Below are 20,023 nucleotides of genomic sequence, written 5' to 3'. Positions count from 1 at the left end.
GGAATGATTGTCGGTGCCAGACAAGCTGGTTTGAGTATTCCAGAAACTGCTGATCTCCTGCAATTTTCATGCACTAGACTTTAGAGTTTACAGAGAATGGTGTGAAGAAAACAAAAAGCATCCTGTGAGCGGCAGCTCTGTGGGTGAAGATGGCTTGATAATGAGAGAGGTCAGAGGAGAATGAGCAGACTGGTTCCAGCTGTCAGGAAGATCACTGGAACAGAAATAACCACATCCTACAACAGCGCCGTGCAGACAGCATTGCTGAATGCACACCACATCGAACTTTGATGTGGATAATCTGTATCAACCTCAATGTCATTGGTGAGAGTCCAGGTGAGGCTCACAAGGATGATTATGGGAATGAAGGGGTTAAAATATGAAGAGTGTTTGGCAGCTTTGGACCTGTACTCACTGGAATTTAGAAGAATGCATAGGAATCTCATTGAAACATACTGAATGTTGAAAGGACTAGACAGCGTGGATGTGGAGAGGATATTTTCTATGGTGGGGGTATGCAGAACTGGAAGGCACAGCCTCCAAATTGAGGGGCAACCCTTTAGAACCAAGGTAAGGAGGAGTATTTTTAGCCAGAGAGTAGTAAATCTGTGCCACAGACTGCGGTGGAAGCCAAATTTGTGCATATATTGAATGCGGAATTTGATCATTTCTTGATTGGTCAAGGCACCAAAGGATACAGTCAGAAGGCAGGTGCATGGAGTTGAGTGGGATCTGGGATCAGCCATGATAGAATGACCAAGCAGACTCAATGGGCTGACTGGCCTAATTCTGCTCCTCTGTCTTGTGGTCTTACAGGAGCAGAAGATTACACTGGGTTCCACACCTGTACCAAATAAAGTGACCATTGAGTGTACGTCCTCTGGTCATAAGGCCTCTGCCACAGGGAACAGCTTTTACTATCTACCTGATTTAAGTTTCATAATGTTATATAAGGAATCTATCAGATTCCTCTATCAGTCTACTCTGCTCCTAAGAAAACAAATCCAGTCTCCCTTCATTGGTGAAACATTCCATCCGAGACAGGATCTGGTGTTTCTCCTCTGCAATTTTCCAGTGCCATTATACATCCTTCTTAAGTGTAGTGAGCAGAACTGCAGGCACTATTCCAGCTGCAACTAAACTAATACTTTGTGATGTTGTACCAAGGCCTCCATGTTCTTAAAGTCCATGCTTGGCTAATTAAGGCAGCTACCTGGTAAGCCATTTTCATCAATCTATCTACCTGTGCTGCCACATTCGGTTATTCACTTATCTATCAAGGTCCTTTCATTCCCTTAATACTAGGGACCTACATTATGTCCTTGACTTATTAGATCTCCCAGATGCAGCACCTTGTACTTTATAGGGTAAGCTACCATTTGTTCATATTACTAGCATAAAAAATATTAATTTGCAGACTAAGATTAACTTCCTCACTATCATTAACACCATCAATGTTTGGGTTATCTGCAAACTTGCCTCTCATGTTCACATTCAATACATTAATTTAGACACCTAACATTGGTCCCTGTACCAATCATTTTGGTACACCACTCATCATTGTCTTCTGATTGCACAAGTAACCCTTCACTGTCACTCTCTTTTTCCAATTACAAATTGCACTCAGATAATTTTAGATTCGATTTACTAACTTCTGGAATCGTGGGTTCTGACTTGTTGTTCCATCTTTCCACGTGAGAACTAGTCAAAGCCATTATTCAAATCCCTGTATACACATCAGTCACACTACTCTCATCCATATATTTAGTTACTTCTTCCTCTTTTCTGGATCCTGCTTCTGCTTGGCTTCATCAAGGAACATAGAAACATAAAAAACCGTCAGCACAATACAGGCCCTTCGGCCCACAAAGTTCTGCTGAACATGTCCCTACCTTAGAAATTACTAGGCTTACCCACAGCCCTCTATTTTTCTAAGTCCCATGTACCTATCCAAAAGTCTCTTAAAAGACCCTATCATATCCGCCTCCACCACTCTTGCCGGCCATTCCACGCACTCACCACTCTCTGAGTAAAAAACTTACCCCTGACATTTCCTCTGTACCTACTCTCCAGCACCTTAAACCTGTGTCCTCTTGTGGCAACGATTTCAGTCCAGGAAAAAGCCTCTGACTATCCATACAATCAATGCCTCTCATCATCTTACACACTTCTATCATGTTACCTCTCATCCTCTGTTGGCCCAAGAAGAAAAGGCCAAGTTTACTCAACCTATTCTCATTAGGCATGCTCCCCAATCCAGGCAACATCCTTGTAAATCTCCTCTGCACCCTTTCTATGGTTTCCCCGTCCTTCCTACAGTGAGGCAACCAGAACTGAGCACATTATTCCTGGTGGGGTCTGACCAGGGTCCTGTATAGCTGCAACATTACCTCTCGGCTCCTAGACTCAATCCAATGATTGATGGAGGTCAATGCACCGTATGCCTTCATAACCACAGAGTCAACCTGTGCAGCAGCTTTGAGAGTCCTATGACTCAGACCCCTAGATCCCACTGATCCTCCACACTGCCAAGAGTCTTACCATTAATAATATATTCTGCCATCATATTTGACCTATCAAAATGAACCACTTCACACTTATCAGGCTAGAGCTCCAACTGCCACTTGTCAGCCCAGATTTTCATCTTATCAATGTCCCGCTATAAACTGACAGCCCTCCACACTATCCACAACATCTCCAACCTTTGTGTAATCAGCAAACTTATTAACCCATCCCTCCACTTCCTCATCCAGGTCATTTATAAAAATCACAAAGAGTAAGGGTCCCAGAAGAGATCCCTGAGGCACATCACTGGTCACCAACCTCCATACAGAATATGACCCGTTTACAACCACTCTTTGCCTTCTGTGGGCAAGTCAGTTCTGGATCCACAAAGGAATGTCCCCTTGGATCCCATGCCTCCTTACTTTCTCAATAAGCCTTGGATAGGGTATCTTATAAAATGCCTTGCTAAAATCCATATACACTACATCTTCTGCTCTACTTTCATCAATGTGTTTACTCACATCCTCAAAAAACTCAATCAAGCTCGTAATGTACGACCTGCCCTTGACAAAGCCATGCTGACCTAATCAAATTATACCTCTCCAAATATTCATAAATCCTGCCTTTCAGGGTCTTCTCCATCAACTTAACAACCACTGAAGTAAGTCTCTCTGGTCTATAATTTCCTGGGCTATCTCTACTCCCTTTCGTGATTAAGGGAACAACATCTACAACCCTCCAATCCTCTGGAACCTCTCCCATCCCCATTGATGATGCAAAGATCATCGCCAGAGGCTCTGCAATCTCCTCCTTTGCCTCCCAGAGTAGCCTGGAGTATATCCCATCCGGTCCTGGTGACTTATCCAACTTGATGCTTTCCAAAAGCTCCAGCACAACCTCTTTTTTAATATCTACATGCCCAAGCTTTTGCGTCCTTTGCAAGGCATCACTACAATCACCAAGATCCTTTTCCATAGTGAATACTGAAGCAAAATATTCATTAAGTGCCTTTGCTATCTCCTCTAGTTCTATACACACTTTTCCACTGCCACACTTGATTGGTCTTATTCTTTCACGTCTTATCCTTGTGCTCTTCACAGTCTTGCAGAATGCCTTGGAGTTTACCTTAATCCTATCCACCAAGGCCTTCTCATGGCCCCTTCTTGCTCTCCTAATTTCATTCTTAAGCTCTCACCTGCTAGACTTATAGTCTTCTAGATCTCTATCGTTACCTAGTTTTTTGAACCTTTTGTAAGTTTTTCTTTAGGTCTTGACTAGATTTACAACAGCTTTTGTACTCCACAGTTACTGCACCCTACCACCCTTTCCCTGTCTCATTGGAATGTGCCAATGCAGAATACCACACAAATATCCCCTGAATATTTGCCATGTTGCCCTGAGCAAATGTGTTCCCAATTTATGATTCTGAGTTCCTGCCTGATAGCCTCATATTTCCCCTTACTCCAATTAAACACTTTCCTAACCTTATCTGTTCATATCCCTCTCCAATGCCATGGTAAAGGAGACAGAATTGTGATCACTATCTCCAAAATGGTCTCCCACTGTGAGATCTGACACCTGACCAGGTTCATTTTCCAATACCAGATCAAGTACAGCCTCTCCTCTTGTAGGCTTGTCTACGTATTGTGCAAAGAAACCTTCCTGAACACACCTAACAAACTCCACCCCATCTAAACCCCTCGCTCTAGGGAGATGCCAATTGATATCTGGGAAATTAAAACCTCCCACCATGCCAACCCTATTATTATTACACCTTTCCAGGATCTGTTTCCCTATCTACTCCTCAATGAATGAGATTTAGGGAATGTGATTCACCTTAACGTGCCTGTAAATGAGAAATTTCCTTCCTGAAAAGTGGTGAAAATTTCAGAAAGGTAACTTAGGTCCAAAAAATTTGAGGAGAGAAAATAAGGACAATATGCGTGTTTCTACGTATTGGGACTTGACCTAATGGAGTAGGTAAAATGTTCATCATTAAAAGACACAGTGAATCTCATCTGCCTAATATTTAATCTATTAATTTTATCAACATCTTCCTTTCAACATTCAAGATTGATTAATGTCATTTCCTGTTAACAGGTGTAAAGGAGAATGAAATAATTGTTACTCCAGATCCAATGCAGCACAAAAAACAGTAAGATAAAGAACTCAATAAATATAAGATACCTTACATATACTGATTGATTGTCTGTCTATAAAATGACACAAGGCATAGGAGTGTCTGTACATAAACTGACTGAACCTGAAAATGATGGTGTAGTGGTAGATAGAGGTGTGAAGGGGTAGGTGGAGGTGTTGATCAGCCTTACTGCTTGGTAAAAGTAACCATTTTTCAGTCTGTTGGTCCAAGCATAGATGCTATGTAGCCTCCTCTCTAATGGGAGTGGGACATGAGCAAGGTCCATGAGATCCTCCATGATGTTACTGGCCTTTTTCAGGCACCTTTTTGAATGTACTTCCTTAATGGTAGGTATGCTGGTGCCAGAGATTCATTAGGCAGTTCTGACTATCTGTTTTAGAGTCTTCCTGTATGCTGCAGTACAGTGTTCATCCCACAGTGATGCAGCTTGTTAGGAAGCCCTCTTCTGTGCATCTGTAGAGTGATATGAGTATAGTTCCAGCTACTGTCAGCCTCTTCAGAAAGTAGACACTCCCTGAGTACTTGGCCTGGGATCTTGCCTGGCCTTTCTCCCTCACGGAGTTTGATATCTGCAGAGTCCTTCTCACATCTGCTGCTGTTACAGACAGTGGTTACTCACCTAGGAGATAGCTTTCACGGCCAATGTTGTGCTACATGCCTCAAAGGCTCCATAGAAATTGTTTAGAACATTAGGGAGGGACGCCTCCCTGGTATAGTTGACATTGTTTTTCTTTACATAGTTTTTAATGCTCTTGATGCACAACCACTTATTCTGATGATCATTATTGGACAGGTGTTCCTGTTTTTTTTGTAGGTAGTCTTTTTCCTTTTGATGCCTAAGATGACACTTCTCCTGGGTGTTCTGAGAACTGTTCTGTCACTAGATTTGAGGACAGCATCCCAGGGGGTGCAACTTTGTGTTCAGCCAAGACTTCAGGTTGGGCTGAAAGATAATGGTTCTAGAGCTACCAGCATCTTACTGGTGTGGCCAACGGTGGATGAGGCATATTCCTTGAGGTCTGTGTCTTCTCTGCTTGTGACTGCCTGCTTGAAAATCGGCCAGTTAGACTGTTCAAAACAGTCCTGAAGCATAGAGATTGCCTCATTAGGCAATACAGTGATGGTCTTCATGGCTGGTTTCTCCATTTTCAATAGCAACCTGTTTGCTGGGATTAACATTATAAAGATGAGGTTAGAGAGACTCAGAGGAGGGTGTAGGATGTTTTGCTAACTCTATGCTAGCTCGCCAGCAGAATGCAGCTCTGAAGTGTTGGAGTTCCAGCATCAGAGGGAAGAGAATGGTGAGTGGTGTGCCCAGGAGGAGAACAAAGCTGCACAAATTTAGATGAGCAGTTCTACGTGAAGAGCTATACGTCAGCATACTGTATGTTGGTGTCAATGGTGAAGAAATACTGTGTATTTAGAAGGATATGGTTCAGAGAGTGAATTCCACAATACAACCAATTTAAAGAAAATAAGCTCTTTGACAGTGCTTAATTGCAATACTCAGTATCTAAACTATATTTTACAGAGATGTCAAGTGAAAGCTCTGATATAATTGAATCTTAAGTTTTTTTTTTAGGTATTTGTCCTAAAACTGGGTGTTGTCTGTGGTTGCTGTAAGACATTGCGGCAAGCCTATTCTGGGTCGTTGGGAAAAAGGAAAAGATTCAAAAGTTTCTTCAGATCCTGAAACGTGATTTTATGAAAATTTAAAATGTGACTGAATTCAGGAAAAAATAATTAACAACTCCAAAATTGAGAGAAAAGAAATGGAAACATTGGAAAAACTTTTCAGATTTTGGTTATGAATCATACCTGCTCAGTATCCATTGTTGCACTACTGAATAGATTGCAGTGAGGACACAGAAACATGACAAATCAGCGGCTTATATCATCCATCAATGTGTGTCACTGTCTGACGGCAGTGCTGCCATACTGGAGCACCATCCTCCTCCTATTACCCTCTGTCAGTCCATATTCACCAGCCGGAAATCTCCCCTGCTTGTTCTTTTTAAATTGAGGAAAAATTGCTTGCGGGTTAGATGTTGATTGATTTTTAAAGTTAGTCAGGCTGTTGCCATGACATACAGACACTGAAAAAGTCATAGAAATGGACCAAACAGAAGCAGGCCCTTTAGTCCATGCTGAACCATTCAAACAGTCTACTCCCATCAGTCTGCAATGGAACATAGCCCTCCACACCCCTACCCTCCATGTACCTACCCAAATTTCTCTTAAACATTGAAATTGAGCTTGCATGCACCAGTTGCACTCATTCCATACTCACACAACTCTGAGTGAAGAAGTTATGCCTCATGTTCTCCTTAAACTTTTCACCTGTCATCCTTAGCACATGACCTCTGTTTGTAGTCCCACCCAACATCAGTGGAAAAAGTCTGCTTGCATTTCAAATATCTGTACCCCTCAAGATGTTGTATACTTCTATCAAATCTCCCCTCAATCTTTTACATTCCAAAGAATAAAGTCCTAAACTATTTAATCTTTCCTCTTAACACAGATCCTCCAGTACTGGCAACAACCTTGTCAATTTTTTCTGTACTCTTTCGAACTTACTTTTTCTACATCTTTCCTGTTGGTAGGTGACCAAAACTGCACAAAACTCTCCAAATTAGGCCTCACCAACATCCTGTACAACTTCAACATAACATCCCATCTCCTGTATTCTCCTGATGAAAGGTCTCAGCCCAAACGACAGCTGTTTACTTTTTACCACAGATGCTGCCTGGCCTGCTGAGATCCTCCAGCATTGCTGTGTTTTACCACTGTACTCAGAAATTTGATTTATAAAGGCCAATATGCCAAAGCTTCCTTTATGGCCCTATCGGCCTATGCCGCCACTTTCAATGAATTATGGACATGTTTTCCCAGATCCCATTGGTCCTAACATACACAAAGTCATGCTAACTATCCTTAATCAGTCCATGGCTATCCAAAACTCATATATTCAGTCCTTTAAAATACCTTCCAGTATCTTTCCCACTACTGATGTCAGACTCACTAGCCTATCACTTCTTGGTTAACTTTTAGAGCCTTTCTTAAACAGCAGAACAACATTAGCTATCCTCCAATCCCCTGGTACCTCACCTGGCACTAATGATGATTTAAGTATCTTGCTAGTTCTCCCTGCAATTTCTGAACTTGCCTCCCACAGGGTTCAAGACAACACCTGGTCAGGCCCTGGGATTTATCAACCCTAATTTGCCTCAAGACAGCAAGCACCTTCTCCTCTGTTATCTATATACAATCCATGAAAAATCCATTCAAGATTTCTCTCATCCCTTTTGGCTGCCCAGACAGATTACCATTCTGACTTTGCAGAGAACCAATTTTGTCATTTGCAATCCTTTTGCACTTAACATATTTGTAAAATCCCTTAGGATTCTCCTTCACCTTTTCTGCTAGGGCAATCTCAGGCCTTCTTTTAGCCCTCCTGAATTCTTTCTTAAGTGTTTTCTTGCACTTCTTATTCCACATAAGTACCTCAGTTGTTCCTAACTGCCTATACCTGCAATGCACCTTTTTTTTTTAAGTAAGCAGGGGCTCAATATCTCTTGGAAAAACTAGGTTCTCTAAACCTGTTATCTTTGCCTTTCATTCTTACAGGCACATGCAAGCTTTGTACTCTCAAAATTTCACATTTGAAGGCTTGTCACTTACCAAGTACACCTTTGCCAGAAAACAGCTATCCCAATCCACACTTGCAGATCCTTTCCGATGCTATCAAAATTGTTTTTTTATCAATTTATAATCATTACCTGCAGAGCAGACCGATCTTTTTCCATATTTACCTTGGGTGTAACTATTTATATATCTCCCTGCCTTCCCACGTCCCACAAGAGGAGCATGCAACCAATCTGCCTGGCACCTGCACTGTAGTAACTGAGAAAATATGAAGAAGGAAAGAAACTACCTACAACTTTTTCACCTTTTCTCACCCAAGCTCTCCTCACTGAAGCTTCAAAGACTTAAGGCCTCAAAATCTTCACTCTAACACTCTATTCCAGCTATGGCCATTCCAAAAATGTACGTCTACTTGCTACTGCCTTATTTTAATTTGTTCTTGCCAATCAATCTTGATCACTAATTGGCCAGTCCTCAAAAGAACAAACTGCCATGAATCGATGCCTTATGTACTCAATCAGCAAACTTGAGTGAGCTATCTCTTCTCATGCTTTTGGATCATTGATTGACACTGCTCAAAACCTTTGATTTTTTTTTGAGAATTGTTCTGAACTTAATAAAGTCTACTAAAAGAGATATGCTGGCCAGATATTGAAGAATTTCCTGTCATAGATTCATAAAGTCCTTGTAAACCAATTAATCCCAGAGCTGATGCATCTATAGGGATTTCTGTGGAAAGACGGCACAACTGGGAGAAATAGCAGCAAGTACACAGAAAAGGAGATGTTAGAGGATGTGGAGGAGAGAGACAACTCTCAGCAGTAGCCTAATGCTGCAAAGTTGTTAGGTTTCTCCATTTGAGAGACAAGTGCGAAGCACTGTGGGAATTATCTTTGCTGCAGTATCATGCCTTCTGCTATGGACACAGGACCTCAGAGACTTGGAGCAGCATAAGGACTGGTTTGTGAATATAAGTACAGAAATTGCTGGAAGTTCCCAGCAGGCCAGGCAGTATCCAGTGATACAAAAACAGAGGTAATGTTTGTGAGAGGACATACATTCATTATGGCATAAGCTGCATGCATTGAGGCTTTTTGAGCTTGAACTGCAGGTATTTGCAACAACTCCTATTTTGCTGACTACTGTTGCAGAAGGGGGGTCATCAACACTCTCTCTGCCAAAAGCACCCATTGCATTTCACTCTCTTGTACCCTTACAGCTCAGCATCGAATGCAGATATTCCACATTGTCAAAAACTGCATGCATATTGACTTGGGATTGCAATGATGAGCCAGAGTACACAAAGGAGACAGAGATCCTCGTAGTGTGATATTATGATAACAACATTTTCTTCAATTTCATTAAATAAGCTTGAGAGGACTGAGAACTTCAAATTTCCAGGAGAGAACATCAGCAGTAGCCTCGTGTTAGCAATAGCCTGTCCTGGTCCACCCACATTGATGCAATGGCTGAGAAACCTCACTAGTGCCTCTGCTTCCTCCATTAGTTAAAGAAATTTGGCACATCCCCTTTATCCATTACTATTTTTTAATTGAAGCAGCATAATTTGCATCCTATCAAGATGCTTTATTGCTTGATATGGCAACTGTTCTTCCTGTGACCACAAAAAACTACAGAGAATTGTGAACGTGGCTCAGCACGTCATGAAGAACAGCACCCCCCCCCCCACCCCCATGGACTTTCTCTGAAGTTCTCCCTGCCTTAGTAGAGCAGCCAACAAAGATCTTCACCCATCTATTCTCCCCTCTCCCATCAGGGAGAAGATACAAAAGCCCAGGTCAAGGGTAACTTTTATTCTGCTGTTCTAGGACGATTGAGTGGTTCCCTAGTATAATAAGATAGACTTCTGACCTCACAATCTACCTAATTGTGATCTTACCCTCTACTGTCTACCTGCACTGCACTTCTCTGTACTGCAATACTTTATTTTGCTATATTCTGTTGTTTTACTTTGCACAACCTCAACGTGTTGTTATACTGAATTGATTTGTATATGCACCATGCAGGACAAGTTCTTCACCGTACCTCAGTTCATATGACAATAAAGAATGAATTTAGCAATCTAGAATGATCCTGTCTCTTCTATATCTTACTAATTTGTGACCATGTAAAGTGTACTACATAGCTCTATGCCCAGGGTTATGGCATGACACCTCCATTTCATTTCTGTTCCCTGTATCATCTGGACTTCCAGTGCCAAAAAAAAACAAATGACATTACGCAGGATCACCAAGTCTATCCAGCTGCAACAATAATTAGAACGATGGCATAGCTTGTAGAGCAGGCACTGCGTAACTTCAAAAACCCAGGTTAAATCCTAATTTTTGGTGCTGTCTGTGTGGAGTTTGCACATTTCCCCAGTGACTCCCAAGGAGTATTCCTCTGGATACTCCAGTTTCCCCTCATTTCAAAGACAGGTGGGCCTGAAGATTAGTTGTCCACCTGTAAATTGCCATTAATGTGTAGGTAAGCAGTAGAATCTAGATGGAGTTGATAAGAATAAAACGGGATTAGTGCTTGATGGTCAATACAGACCTGGTGAACTGGTGTGCCAGTTTCCATGCAGAGTTACCCAAGTCAAAGATTGTTGTCATGGGAGTACATATCCAAGGAATACAGTAGATGCCATGAAAATTAGCTTTTTGCAGCAATAGCACAGTACATTACAAATATGGCAAACAGAATTAAAAAAACTTAAATTAACACAGATTATTTATAATTTACACAACAAAATGAACAAAAATAAACATAGCAATAATAGTGCATATTGAGGAAAATACATCTAGAGGTAGAATTAAGTTTTTTTCTCATCTGAGCAAGAACTTGATGACAGTGAGACACAAACTATTGTTCAACCTTGAAGTAAAGTTCTTTTACTTCCTCTACCTCCTGATATGTGAACCCAGGAGAGATGGAGGGGGTGAAGTAAAGAGCTAGGATGTTGATCGGTGTAAGAGATAGAGGGCTGGAGAAGGGGAATTTGATAGGTGAGGACAGAAGACTGAGGAAGAAAAGGAAGGGGGAAGAGCAACAGAGGAAGGCGATGGGTGGGTAGGGATATAAGGTGAGAGAAATGGAGAATGGTGAAGAAGCGTAGTGGGGGGCCAATAACTGGATAGTTGAGAAATCAATGTTCATACCATCAGGTTGCAGGCTACACAGATGGAAAATAAGGTGTTGCTCTTACGACCTGAGTCATTGTTCCCCTCTAGCTGCATTCATGCATATGTAGACATCAAGTGAAAAGATGTTTCCAGGTTTGCTATCAACCCAGTCTGCAGCTCCAGGAAGACTGTTGCTCAGAGCTGCATCTTAAATGCAATTTACAATCCACATTCAGCTCTTCATATTTGCTATATACCCTGACTCCAGAATATGCGCTAACAACAACACATGAGAAACAAGCACATGGGGTGCGTCACCAAGCCTTCATTGCTACTGGGTCTTAATTCTGGTACTCCCTGCTTAACAGCTTTGTGGATATCACCAAAAAGACTGCAGTGACTCAAGAAGTGGTTCACAACCAGCTTCTCAAAGGCAGTTCTGGATGAGCAGCACTGTAATGTACCAAAAATCAACAATTAAAATAAAAGACTTGATTGACACTTTCAAACTCTAATTTGCATGGGTTATAGAGGCTCCCATCTACTTCTGGTGAGCACTCAGTGCGAAATAAGAAGACATAAACGTCAGCAATAAAATGCTCTCCGTGTCTCTATGTATCCTGTAGTCATACAACATTGTAAAATAAAATTTTTCCTCATGTGATGTGGCAGAATCCTGGACCACTGGTTTGTTCTCATGATTTCACAGATGGTACCCACTTCATACCAATTACATTGTTATGTAAAAACACAAGCCTTGACTTCTGCTTTCCCCCTGAGCAGCATGCTGGATCCCAGAGTGAAAGGAGAGTAGTGAGGAGATGAGAATAGTTAACATGCAGTTCCTACATTCCTCCTCGTAGCTGTTTGGAGTGACATTGGCACCAGCCCAAAGACAGATCACTTGACCACTCTCCAGTCTGCGGTTAGTGGAGTGCCTGGAAGGTTCAGGCCAAAATAAAGAATTTACTTCAGAAAAAGAGGAACTTTAAATCTTGGAGGAAAAGAAAATCAACACAAAGTGATACAAATTAGGAAAATCTGAGAAGTAGTCTGAAAGACACAAAAAGCCAGCTATGATGTAAACCTCTTTTGCTAAGAATTTTGCAGGTCAGGGCCACACCTTTAATGTATTGGCAAACACTGACATCAGGAGTCAATTCATTTCATATTTTGAAGAAGTCCTTTAGTTTCTCCCCTTTGGAAAGTGGTAATGCAGGACTGGAGAGGTGCCCTGATGTGGTCTGGATTCCATTCCATATAGGAGCGAGGAGTTAAGCAGATTACCTTCCTAATATTTTCCAGAAGATCAGAATGTTTATGTATTTTTCTGTACTGCTTTGGTGCCATAGTTGGCAGTTTCCATAGACAACCTCATTCACTGTGGAAAGCATTACAGAAGGAGGCTCATTCTGAATGCTTTGTTCTGCCATCCATCAACTACTGTTTGTACGTACGGCCAGAACCCTGCCAGTCTGACTGTAGACCCAGAAGGCCTGAGGACTCAATTTGTGCAGCAAGATTGAAGCTTTAAAATTGAATCAGTTGGCTTTATACATTCCAAAGATCTTTACATATGTTGAAGTTATTAAGTTAATGTGTTCCTTTTCACACCTCAGGGTTAAAACCACTTCATATTGTTTATTATTATGTGAACATTAAACTTTGAGTAAGTTATAGAGTCAAACTTAGGAGCAACCCTTCACTCCACTGAGTCCATAACAACTAGCAAACACTAATTAGGCTAATCCTATGCCAATTTTTTCTTATTCTTCTCATATGCCCATCATTTCCCCCAGATTCTGCCACTTACATATACCAGGGTCAATTAACTTACCAATTTGGAAGTCTTTGTGATGTGGGAGAAAAACAGAGAACTTGGAGGAGACATAACCAGTCACAGGGTGGATATATCACCTCACCACAGACAGTACCTGAGGTTTGATTGTGAAGATCCAGCTTTACTAGAGGTGCCATCTGCTGCCCCAGCTATTTTCATGCCTTTTCCTTCAACTGTAGTCAATGATTCACATTAGTAACAAGTGGGTTGGAATGTACTCGGATTTATAAATGGCTAAACTTGCTTACTCCATCTAAAAAAAATGTAATGATGAAAGTGGTAATTTTGAGTATACCTCTGTTTAGTTCAGTAAAAGGTGCAGAGGTTTTTTAACAAGTGGAGTTGAATCAAGGAAGTAATTTCCCAGTGAATAAGCCGTAACATTGAGAGAACTGTAGATGTTCGGAGGAAACGTGATCTCATTTTTCATTCTTAGGTTTAATTTCATGAAGGAAAAGGAGAGAAAGAAAAATAAAGAGAGAAAGGAAGACAGAAAGGTAGAAAGAAAGAAAAGAAAACTAATGAGAGAAGGGCCCCACAAACAAATCAAACTCAGGCCCCCCTCAGTATGAAATTAGGGGCCTACAGCAATGGGAATCTTATGGCCAAACCCAACAGTGAATAATGTGAATGTTTTCACTTACTGAGCTCAAAAACCTCGACGTTCTCTTATTAGCACCCTCAGTAAAGACTGAAAATAGACATCTTATAGGACAGGGCCTACACTTTCATCTGGAAGCATAGACCGGAACAGGATATTGTTTTCATGGAATGAGATTTCACCATCCACACTCAGTTCTAGACAGGAAATTCCAGATCTTCGTTCAGCACTCTGGCACAAGTCAAGGGACATCCAAGCCACATTTCAAGGATTTCATATTCTGTTCTCAATCACTGTCAAGTATTCCTGCCTAGTCATTGGAAAGATAACCCCTGGCCAACATTCCTACCAAATCCAAGTTCAGGAAAATCCTGACCAGGTTTCAATGTTCACTCACAGTTCAGGAATTCTCATTTGATTTTCAGCGACTGGTAAGGAAATTACTGACTAATGTTCTATATAGCCACTGTGCAGGTAATCCCGGACCAAAATCCCCCCATGGTTACAGTTCATGAAAGTGCTGACCCACTTTCTTCTCTCAGTGTCAGTTTAGCAAGGCGCCGATGCACATTCCATGCTGAGTCAAGCTCCAGGAATTGTCTAATTCCCACTCTGTGTGTAGTAAATGGGAAGGGCATCCCAGGCCCAAATTCCATCCTTAGCAACAAAATCCGTGGCAAACATTCCTTACTTAGTCACACTTCAGGAGGTCATGACCTACATAAAATGTCAGACCAAAATTCAAGAATTTCTTGGCCTACATCACATCCTTGTAAAACACGCAAGAAATCCTGAACCCTCTTTTCATACTGAGTCACCGGTTAAAAAGGTGACCGAAATTCCATATTCAATGTCCATTTATAATTCCCTAATCCACATTGGGTAAAAAATTTCTGACCAAAATTCTCCATACAGTCACATATACTGAAATTCATGGCAAACAGTTTTTGCTTAGTCACTGTTCATGTGATCATGGCCCCAATCCCACTCCAGCTACAATTTTGGAAATCCAGGAACTAAATACCATGTTTGGTCACTTGAAATTAAATCCTTGGCCAAAAATTCAGACAGGTAATGATTAACTAAAATTTTATGTTCAATCCAGAAAGCCATTTCAATCAAGCTCAGAGTAAGGAAATCCCAGCACACATTCTGTTTGCACCCAGCATGAAGTCAGGAAATCCCAGACCCCAGAGCCCCTGCTCAGTCACAGTACTGGGAATTAAAGAGCAGCACTCCATATGCTGAGATACTGATCAGGATTGCCTGATCCATAATCCATTCTCAGGATATCCCTGATCCAGTTCCACAGCAGGAAATTCCAGAACCACTTAAATGATCCAGGTCAGACAAAGCAAATCCCAAATTGTACTCCATATGCAGGAAGTGGACAATCCACAATCCAAGTTGAGTCTCAGTTCAGGAATCCCCTGACCCACATGACACTTTTGGAAATCCTTGACCCTGACTGTTATTCTAACTTCTGTCACAGTTCATGAAATCCCTGACCTAAAGAACTCTCTTCTCTCCTCTGTCCAGTATTTGAGAAAGTGATTCCTTGTTCTAGGCACCACACCTAATGGAAGCTTCATCACTGCTTCTGTTCTGACAATCTCCACAAGAATTTTGTAAGTGTCAATGACAAAACTCACAGCAATATAATCAGTTTGCTTAAACATTAGTCCTGCCATCCCAGGGATCTATATGGCAAATCTTTGCTGCATACGTTGTTTCACTACCTTATTCCTGAAGCCTCATAGAAGCCTTGTCACATCTCATGTTGCCACATAGCTTTGCATCATCAGTAAACTTAGATATTATAAACTTAATCCCTTTTTCCAAATCATTGGCAAAGACTGTAAACAAATAGGGTTCCTGGACATCGATCCTCATTCCATCTTCCTGTTGCCTTAACAGGGATAGATTTCCTCCTCTTTACTTACCAGACAATGAGCCTCCACATCCAGCAGATCATTCTTCACAACTTTTGTCATCTTCAACAGAACCCTACCACAAAATATATCTTCACCTCTCTCCCACAGGGATTGCACTCCTTGTAATTCCCTTGTCCATTTGCCCCTACCCACTGACCTCCTGCCTGGCACTTATTCCCGCAAGTGTTACGCCTGACCATTCAGCTCCTCCCTCACCACAACTCAGGGTCCCAAGACCATTGTATTTTTTTCCATAGATGTTGCCTGGCCTGCTTAGTTCCTCCAACATTTTGTGTATGTTGCCTGGATTTCCAGCATCTGCAGATTTTCCCTTGTCTCCAAATGGGGAATCAGTACTTCACTTGCAAATCTGTCAGGGTCATCTACTGTATCTGGTGGCACACTGTGGCCATCAGTGTAGATTGAGGTACCAATTTCTTGAGTACCTTTGCTCCATCTGCAACATGTAGCATTTCCCAATAGTCAACTACTTTAATTCCTCTGTACATTCCCTTTTCAACTTGCCATCTAAGGCCTCCTCTACTGCCACAATGAGGCCACTCTCAGGTTGGAGGAGCTACCCTGTCTGGGTAGCCTCTATCACGAAGGCATATCACGTTTTCCAACTTTTGGGAGGTTTTCTCCCTCCCCTTTCCTTCTTCTTCAATTCCCCACTCTTGCCTCTGGCCTCTTCCCTCTTCTCCTCATCTGCCAATTATCTCCCCCGGTACCCCTCCTACTCCCCTTTCTCCCATGGTCCACTCTCCTCTCCTATCAGATTCTGTTTTCTTTAGCCCTTTAGCTTTTACACCTATCACCTCCCATCTTCTCACTTCATTCCCTACTTCTCAACCCTACCTACCACCTCAACTAGCTTCAACTATCACCTTCCAATTTATACGCCTTTCCCTCCCCCCATTTTCTTATTCAGGCATCTTCCCTTCCTTTCCAGTCCTGATGAAGGGTCTCACCAGAGAAAGCAACTCTATTCCTCTCCATAGATGCTGCTGATCTGCTGAGTTCCTTCAGCATTTTGTGTGTATTACTCGGTATTTCTAGTATCTGCAGAACCTCTTGTGTGCCATCCCCAAATCCTGCAGTATCATTTTAATCACCTATTTTCAGCCTGAAAACATCTCCCCTTCTCTATCATGTGTTTTCTGCCTAATACCTGATCTGTCATTCCTATTTTTTGTCCTCCTTTCTTGAACAACACAGTCGGGTTGCATCTTTGTTTAGCGGATTTATACCTAAAGAACTTATGAACTTATGTATACTTTGTCCTATCCATCTAACAATATCAGAGAGCAGGAACACCTGTTTAACCACTCTCTGACATTGCTCATAGAGCAGTCAGTAATCTCTATAACTGTGTACAAACAGATTCTAAATAATTTCCTAATCAAAATTGAATGCAGGGTAACACGGTCCCAAATGCTTTTTTGGATATCTTCAACATTCCAAAAGTTCAGTACATATTTGAATTAGCCTGCTGCAGCCACAATGCATCTCCACTTTAAGAGGTATAAACTTTAATTAACTTTAACTGATCTCAGCCAATCGCAATGTTGGGTCCCTGATGATGAGTTATCCATGATTTCCTCTTATATCTCATCCACTGCTGCACTAACAATTTGATAATGTATTTATACAAGTAACTTCCTGGAATAATAATCTCAAACAATGTTCATGCTGCTGGGGGAGGCAAACTGGATCCCAAAGCAATGGGAATGCCAAAAAGCATATCATTAACATCCATGAAACATGTGGAGCATAATGTAATCAAGAAAAATTTTGCTAAGGATAGCACAAATCACTTTGGCTGAGTAAGCGCTTCAGATAATCATTGACAATGTTAAAGGGAGAATTTTATGGTAATGCAAGCAGGGCAACAATATTGTTGAATTATTTTCAGTTTCAGTATGGCATCAAAGGTTCTCTGCAGAGAATCCTGAGAGTTTCCAGGATTATTTACTTTTATTTCAGATTTCTGGCACTTCTGGTTTTCAAGCTTTATTGACGTAGAAATAAATTTCCGAGGAAAGCAAAAATAAAAGTGGCCTTAAAGATCGTTAATGTTATTAGTAATGTCATAGTTATAGAACTATAGAAAACATTGTTACATACCCGTGACACGTGACAGTGGTACCCTTGTCCAGTGACTGGGGTTGAAGTTATACTGGACTTGAGGTAATGGTCTTGTGATGGTGGAGTGATGTCATTTTCCCGCCAGTAGAGGTAATGTGACAGTTTTTTTTTACAGGGTATAAAAGGAGGACCCTCCCTGTAAGGAGGGGCAGTTCATGGCTGGATTTGCCATGTTAGCTTCATGCCACTGCGTGATTTAACGTTATGAGGCAGTTTAGTTGAAAGATGAAGTTTTATCTAATGCTTAAAGTTTAAAAGGTCATTGCCAGCAGTTTCTTTATAACACTGCTAGTTGAGAATCGGTGGAGAGTGAAGATCGGAGTTCGGGAGTTAAAAGATCGAGAGAAGTCGATTTCGACGGTGAAACAGGTTCAACCTTGTTTGATCCTCATTTGGAAGGAATTTGTTGACTGTTCTCGTGTTAAAGGAAAGGTCAGTGCCTTTAAGCCATTCATTTCATCTCTGTAAAATTCTTCATGGGAAAAGTTCGATTTGGGAACCGAAGCAACACGACGTGAAAGAGAATTTAAACCGTCTTAAAAACTCTCTCCTTTAAATGGACTATGAGCATTTTGAACTTTTGCAATACTACTTTGAAGAACTGTTTTTGCAACATCGCTTTAAGAACTGTTTAAACTGCCACACAGCAGCTGATTTCCGAATACGTTAGTGATTTGTTTACTTTTGGGGGTTTGTTTTCAGTGTTTAATAAACGCGTTATTTGTTATATAAACCCCTGCCAAACTCATATATTTATTGTTGCTTGAATCCGTAACATAAATATGGGGGCTCGTCTGGGATTGGATCGTTTGAATTTAAATGCTTGCTAACTTTTGGGTCGGTGTTTTGGAAAAGGGGAATACTTGGTTCTTTTGTTTGATTGGCTTGTGAGTGGTATTTGGCAACAATGAATATTGATGAGTTTCTGGCTTCACCAGGCGTGGAGTTGTTAGCGAAGGCGAAGCAAACTGAGGTGTCTGAGATAGCTAGTAGATTGCAACTTAAAGGTATTTTGAAGACTACATCAAAGGCTGTAATACAAAGAAAAATCACGTCACACTATGTGGATTTAGGTGATTTTGATGAATGAGTAATATAGAGATGCAGTTGCAAATTGAACAAATGCAGTTGGAGCATTGTAGGCTAGAAGCTGATCAGAAAAAAAGGGATTTTGAATATGCAATGATGGAATTAAGGTCTGGGAATCAGTCTTCTGGTTCTAGAAAACCGTTTGTTGCTAGTCCAGAAATTAAATTGGTCCTACCATTTAGTTAAACAGAGGTGTAAAGATATTTCCAACATTTTGAAACGATTGCTCAGATTTCAGAGTGGCCAAAAGATAAATGGTCAGTGTTGTTACAGAGTGTAATTAAAGGCAAAGCACAACAAGTCTATACAGCTTTAACTGCTGTGCAAGCACTTGATTATGATATTGTGAAAATGCATATTTTATAAGCATACGAATTAGTCCCAGAAGCGTATAGAGAAAGATTCAGAAGTTTGAAGAAGTCTATGGAAAAAACTTATGTGGAATTTGCCTATGACAAAGCTGTGTGTTTTGAGAGATGGGTTTCTTCTAAAAATGTAAATGGGGCCTATGAGACATTGAAGGAGCTGATTTTAATGGAGGAATTTAAAAGAAGCCTTCCTGTTGAAGTAAGGACCTACTTAAATGAGAGGGATACTGATAAATTGCAGGACTGTGCTAGATTAGCTGATGAGTATGTTTTAATCCATAAGAATAAATTTCCTCAGGGCAGAATTTTTAAAAGGAAAAATAACACGGAGACTCAAGGTAAATTAGCAATTAAATCAGAAGTTAATGAGAAAGGTAAGGAGGAAGGAAAACCTGTGAAGGAAAGACAGTTTGGTCTTATTTGTGACTATTGTAAGAAGCCTGGCCATGTAATAGCTAACTGTTTCAGATTGAAAAAGAAAGAGAAGGAAGCAGTTCCAGATGCTTGTGTACAACATACTGAAGCACCTGTAAAATTACAGGGTTCGATAAACGCAAATGAGGTTTTGTTAGAGTCTGACCAAGTTAGAAAAGGATATGATTATTTT

The 20,023-nt window shown here is 41.0% G+C and overlaps 1 long non-coding RNA gene across 1 annotated transcript in view; it reads right to left on the bottom strand.

Moving 5' to 3' along the window:
* Positions 1-13,388, bottom strand: part of LOC132400317 (uncharacterized) — a 37,273-nt gene extending 23,885 nt beyond the window's left edge. Inside the window, exon 1 of the long non-coding RNA XR_009514222.1 lies at positions 13,274-13,388. This is a non-coding gene — a long non-coding RNA (uncharacterized LOC132400317). The remainder of the gene's footprint in view (positions 1-13,273) is intronic.
* Positions 13,389-20,023: the final 6,635 nt, after the last annotated feature.

Source organism: Hypanus sabinus, chromosome 10 (genome assembly GCF_030144855.1).
Source record: "Hypanus sabinus isolate sHypSab1 chromosome 10, sHypSab1.hap1, whole genome shotgun sequence".
Taxonomy (NCBI): domain Eukaryota; kingdom Metazoa; phylum Chordata; class Chondrichthyes; order Myliobatiformes; family Dasyatidae; genus Hypanus; species Hypanus sabinus.
Note: the sequence above shows the minus strand (reverse complement) of the source record. Positions and strands in the feature narration are given on the sequence as shown.